Raw genomic sequence first — 6,715 nt, 5'->3', positions numbered from 1 at the left:
ATATATATATATATATATATAATGTGTGTGTGTGCGTGTATATGTATACGTGTGTGTGGAGTGTGCGGGAAAATAAAGACGTCATTTGATGAACTCCAAAAGCCACTTTAATCTGTACTTAATCTTAAAACAGAGGCGCAACCCACAAATAGCTGAGTCTTGATGTGATCTTAGTCCAGTGGCCATAGTCGGTGACTTTATCCCATACACAATTATTAAATAATGAACAATAAATCGTTTTATAGTGTTTACAAATGTCTCATAACATTCATGTGATCAAAACATGAGTAGAAATTGTGAAAAACCTGTCCAAGATTTGTGAAATGCAGTGCAAGTTCTAATTCCTGATATGATGTCTAATCCAGGACAAGGCCCATTTCCTGCTGTGCTGGATCTGTACACGTTTGGTGGAGGGGTATCTGAGACAAGGGCCTCTCTGCTGGCCAGCCGAGGATTTGTGGTTCTCACTATGTCACTGTACGGCCATGACGACATGCCAGGGAACACCAAAAAGATCCAGCTAGACTATTTTGAGGAAGGAATACAACTTTTAAAAAAACAAGATAAGGTGTGCTTATAATGTCTAAGTATTTTGTGGTCAGAATATTTTATAAAATCACAAAAATCATAAATAATAATCAGTTGACAGTCACATAAAATTCAAATCAGTCAAGTTTAATTTAAAGAAACATCCGAAAGAGGAACTGAGGAGCCGTTCCTTATCTAGCTAAAGGGTCTTTTGAGAGTCAAGTGCTTCATGGTCATCTACAAAAGAAAAAAATCTACATAACAGTTGCAGCTTGTAACATTTTGTTTTTCCACAGGTGGGTAGTAAAGGAGTTGGTGTTGTATCTCTTTCAAAAAGTGCAGATATTGCACTTTCAGTGGCCTCTTTCCTGCCAGATGTGTGGATCAATGGCTGCTCTGCTAATATAGCTTTACCTCTCTACTATAAGAACAGCCAAATCCTCCCTGCATTAATGTTTGACGTTAGCAGGATAATTCACACTGAGTTGGGGGCTGGCATGGTCAAGTATGTATTGAACAGAGGAAAACAAGGGCACCCTGGTCCCCATTGAACAAGCAAAGGGACACTTCCTCTTTGCGGCTGCAGAGGACGACCTGAGAAAGTGAGAGCCATTGTGCAGCCTACTGTACATGGGCAAATCCATAGCTTAAATAATAACTTCAATCTTCTTCTAAAGGTTATTTCCTACAGTATGTGGTAAGTCCTGCTTTTATTCATTAATGATAAACCAGCTACTTGCATTTGTAGCTCATTTTGAATTGCTATGCCTTTTTGTAAGCAACCTATGCCCAAGGATTGTAGAAATAACGTCTTACTCATGTCCTTCCACTAAAAGTCTAGTCAGGGTAACATTTACAGCCAGTAGATTTGCCAGAAGTCTGCAGCTGTTGTTGAAAATTGGTCGAACTAATGTAAAATGTTGGCTGTTATTTCAACATTGACTAACAGGTCAACTGCATTTTATTGTTGCAGCAGGTGGGTTTAGATACTGGGTGAAGCTAAACTGAACTTTGTATAAACTGTTTGGAATTTTAATTTTTATAGACCTTTCATAAATGTTTCAAATAAAAATTGTAAAACAAGTGTGGTTATCAAAGAAATGTTGGGGAGCAACTATGAAAAAACTGGCAGATGTTTGTATAAGCTTCAGGGCAAAGTGGATTGTAAAATCAAGGAGAGAAGACTTGTCTGAGAATAGGGGATACGGGTTTGAACCACACTTTGTATAAAACTGGAAAACACCCTTCAGGCTACTGTGAGTACTGTGGTGAGGAATAGACAGTCGAACATGTTGTGTGTATTTGTAATGTGTATAGTGAAGAAAGATGGAAAAATGAAGATTTTGTTTGTCACTGGAGAGTGTATTCATTATTTGTCATAAAGTTTATAGTCATTGCATATCTGACAGACATGGGTGTTATAGAAAGAGTTTTGCCCCCCTTTGGTTCGACTGTTGATCTGTACTTCAGTTCAGTAGGTGGCAGTGATGCACCTTAAGTTGGCAGCAAGCCACCGATAAAGACCGACGAAGAAGAGGTCGAAGCGTCCTCTGTGCATGCTAGAAAATTCGCTAGGTAGGTTGGTAACCGTGTTTCTTATTTAATTTCGAAGTAGTCCATTAACAGCATGCAACAGATTGTAACAGACAAGTGTGTGTGTAGCTATAGCCTAAATGTGAATTTGGTCATACCATCTGCCTCAGAGTGTGCAGACCAAGTGAAAGAAGCCTGACTTGTCTGTTTAAAGTACACACATCATAAAGATGTTTGACCAGCCTCACTATCTAATTCGGCGTAAGTTATATCAAACTCACCGGATCTTATCATAGAACAAGTGTTACGTTGTACTGAGTGACACTCACCCTGAAGATCCAAATCTAGGAGTTTCCCGCTTTACTGTCTTTACACAACGTTTTAACACGGACACATACTAGCTACTGTAAATAATGGTGACACTGCATTACAAAGTTGTCATAGACTTTAACATTAAAACGGCCTATGGCCAGTTATCGCTCCTTTTTGGTTGTTGACCTCTGTCCTAGAAAGCCTGGGGCTTTGCAAAGGTCCTTGTTGTCCTTATCAGATGTTATGTAGAGTGCTTGGTGGATCACCAGAGCGCCACATCTACCAAAAGAGCGCAGCGATTTGTCAAATGTCACTTAATGCGAAAATATTATTGTTTTATTTGTAAAGCACCAAATCACAGCAAACATCATCTCAGGCTGGATAGCATGTTGGATAATGAGACATACATGCCTCAATGCGACCACGGAGGCACAGGTGCAATGGAGCGCATGGTGTGTGTGTGTGAATGAAGCAGAGGACACATCCCAGTGCGCAGCGCGCGGCGAAAAGAACAAGCACCCATGGGCGCATCACAGAAAAGATGGCCATTGGGGCCGCATGTGATGGGGGGCGCATGGACTGTGTGTGTGAGTGTAGCAGGGCACACACCGTACCAGTGCACAGCGATCAGACCGGTTGGAGTTTGGCTGTTCATTTTGCCGCCTGAGCGAGTGACCCAGGGTCAGCGCTCAGCGGTGGTGGCGCATTCACGTGACACGAGGTGCTCACCGTCATGCGTGACACTCAGGACCGAGTGAGCCAGTGAGAACTTGGATGTATCCCGGAGGTAAAAACGGGTGAAGGGACAAGGGGAAGCCCAGGAGGCTGCCGTGCAGATATCTTCCACAGCCATGCCTCTAAGAAGGGCAGTGGAGGACGCCATTGCTCGCGTAGAATGGGCTCTGATGCCAGGCGAGGGGGTCACTCCCGGTCAATATGCGGATCTGACACCAGCTGTGGGCTTCACCCTCAGCCCCTCACCGCATGAGCTGTGCGCTGTCAGACGCTAATGAGGAAGGAAGCTGGGACAAGAACTTCATCTCTTGAGTGTGCATCACAAATTTTCATGCTGAACACCGTGAAGTTCAGGCTCAGTGAAAGGGACATAAAGATGGGGGTAACTGTAAATAGTTTCCATAAACTGGTTTAACTTCTTATATTTCAGTAAATTGCATAAGTCATGACATTTTTTTTTACCATAAATAAACCTGGACAAGAACAGTTGATATTAAAATAAATGTGGCGGAGGGGAATATGCCACCGCCTTGTGGGGGGAAATAATAACCCCTACCCTAGGGAAGACTGAGTGAGTTACAGGATCTGGGTCCCCCCACCCAATGCTTTTGGTCTCTATCTAACCATTTGTATAGGTTGGTGCTTATCGTGTTGCTATGATGAGCTACAGCCAAGGTGAGATGGGCTCCAGGACTAACTTTACACATGATGGCCGCTGGAGTGTGTATGTGTGCGTGCAGGTGAAAGCTTTTCTTACATGCACAGCCCACCCTTCCCAAGACAAACAAGATAAGTGACACGCCCCCACTCCTTAGGGTAGGAATATAGCTTAAACCAGTTCAAGTTAACGAACCAAAAATAATTTATTATAGCAAAGTATTAATATAAAAAAAATAATTAATAAAACAAATCGTTTACTCCTCCTTTTGTCTGGTTCCTTACAAGAAAAGTGATCTCAAACTTCGAACCCCATTCAGAGGGAAATTAAAGCCATCAAAAATAGACAAAGAAAATATCAATTACCAGTACAATCCAATCTCGTACGGTGATACTCCAAAATGTGAAATATGACTCACTTGGTAACAATATCCACAGCTCCACTCAAGAGAGTCTTTAGCACAGTCCAACCTGTATTCTAGTGGAGAAGAAAAGCTCACTTGCTTACCAACATTCCGTGTAAAAGGCTGGAAACAGTGTACATCACTACACTTGGGAGATGGATGGAGCGCTGGAGGCTGTCCAGGTATGCAGGGTTACGTTACTCCACTCTATGACCCTCCAACGGGTTATCGGTCCACACATAACTTATTACAGTACCAAAGTTATCGAACTTCGCCCGTTCTTCGTAAACTTGTCGCAGCTTTTTTCTTCTCTCTCCGCCCATCTCCCCACACACACGGCACCACCGGAAGACAGCGCAATATCCATGAACCATTTCAAAATAAAGGTCTAATAAAAGTCTTTGCGCAACAGAATTTGTAGGACCCCTACATAATTTTAGGTGCATAAGCGGGGTTCGGTCTGAGAATGGCCGCGCTACCGTCTCCGCGGATAAGGAGGCACGCCGGTGAGACAGACAGTGCACACAGATCGCCCACGCGCTTGGCCGAAGTCAAGGCTAGGAGGAGCGCTGTTTTCAGGGAGAGATGTTTGAGAGAGATGTGTGTGTTTTGTCAGATTTTGCTACCTATCAAAACGTGCTACCCACCGTTCACAAAGTGGTTAGGGTTAGGGGGATGGATCGGGGTGGGGTTAGTCAGTCCATAACTGCGCATGCGCAGAGCCTAATGCGCATGCGCAGACAGTTTGGGTATGAAGATCTGATAAGGTATGAAGAATTGGCAGAACATGTGCCATGGGCTCAAAATGAGGCCTGCTGAGCGCGCGTAAAATCAGAGGCAGATTCCACTGTGGCACCGTTGTGCGAATTACAGGTCTCAGTCTGCCCACACCCCTGAGAAAACGTTTTACCAGTGGGTGTGCAAACGGTCCTCTCGCCAAAACCTTCATGGCATGATGAGATGGCGGCGGCATACGCTTTAACAGTAGACAGAGCCAGGTTTCTTTCAACCAGGGTCTGTAGAAACGTCAGCACCTCAACCACCGGGCAGGTGGTGGGAGCTGTGCCTTTCTCCATGCACCATCGCTGAAAAGCTGACCACTTTCCAGCGTAAGACGCCGTTGTTGACTGAGCTCTGGCGTACTGAATAGTGCGCACCACCGCTGGAGGCAGTCCTATGCTCTCCAGGCCCACAGCCGCTGACCTATCACGGGGAACTGCTGGATCGCGCCTTCCAGCTGAGAGAGTGCGTCTCCCTGCCAGGAGAGTTGCCAGGGATCCCCCGCCAGCAAATGAACCATGGTCGGAAACCAAGCTGCGCTCGTGCCCTCCGGAGCTATCAGGATGATGTGCAGCCGCTCGTCTTGCACGCGTGACAGGAGGCGTGGGATTAATGAGACTGGGGGGAACGCGTAGAGGAGAGCCCTCGGCCAGGGGTGGTGAGCGAAGGCATCCACCCCTAGAGGCAGGTCGTCCCCGGCGTACAGTGAGAACCAGAGGCAGCACTGCGCGTTCCCGTGTGCTGCGAACAGGTCTGCCACCGCTCGGCCGAACCTGTCCCACAGTGTCTGAGCTAGGGCCGGATTCAGCCTCCACCTGCTGGGCTGGGGTCCGTCCCGTGACATGAGGTCCGCGGCGCGGTTCTGCTTGCGGTGGACGTGCACGGCTCTGATGGAGAGCAGGGTTTGATGAGCTAGGAGTTCCCGTGAAATTTCCAGCAGCCGGGCAGAGCGAACACCGCCTTGCCGGTTTATGTATGCGACGGCTGTTGTGCTGTCCGAGCACACCATGACGTGCCTTCCCCTCAGCACCGGTGCGAAGTGTTTTACCACCTTCAGCACCGTAGCTAGTTCCAGGCAGTTGATGTGGAGAGACAGGGTGTGATCCCACCGTCCTCCCACAGCCTGTAACGGACACATGCACTCCCAGCCGAGCAAAGAAGGGGCTCTGACCATGTTGTTGATGGTGGCTCCAGCCTGGGAGGCGCATTGGTGGATGCGGTCCGTGAGCCGAGCAGTGACCTGGTCTCGGGGCAGTGCAGGAGTGGGGCGCTGTTTTCCGAAGAACGCCGTCTTAGGGAGCAGGATGGAGGAGATGCTGGTCTCCAACAGCGGCACGGCGGGAAAACCCAGGTCGGTCATCCCCTCGACTCTGGTGAGAGCCTCATAGCGGGGTACTGGAGCCCACAGGCCCCCAGGCCGTTCTCCTGCCTCGGAGAAGAAGGGCTGAATCGCTGGGAAACTGGGCCAGACAGGCTTACTCAGTTGCTCCGCTCTGTAGTAATCTCCCACCATATCCGAAGGGGCGGCAGGTGGTGCAGCTGCAGGAATGGGGATGCCTTTACGGCCTGCTGCCTTGGTGATAATTCCCGGCAAGTAAGGGAGCAGGGCACCAAGCGCTGAAGGATGGCTGGTGGTGGAAGTGTGCTGCTCAGCCGAGGGTAGTTTGTCTCCACCGGTGCCCAAATCGACCATTGGGTCGATTGGAGAACCGGGGGAGCCGGCTATGGGGGGAAACGGGTCATTGGACCTGGGCCCCCAGCACGCC

Source organism: Monopterus albus, unplaced genomic scaffold, assembly GCF_001952655.1.
Source record: "Monopterus albus unplaced genomic scaffold, M_albus_1.0 scaffold335.1, whole genome shotgun sequence".
Classification (NCBI taxonomy): Eukaryota; Metazoa; Chordata; class Actinopteri; order Synbranchiformes; family Synbranchidae; genus Monopterus; species Monopterus albus.
This window is presented reverse-complemented; position numbering follows the sequence as displayed.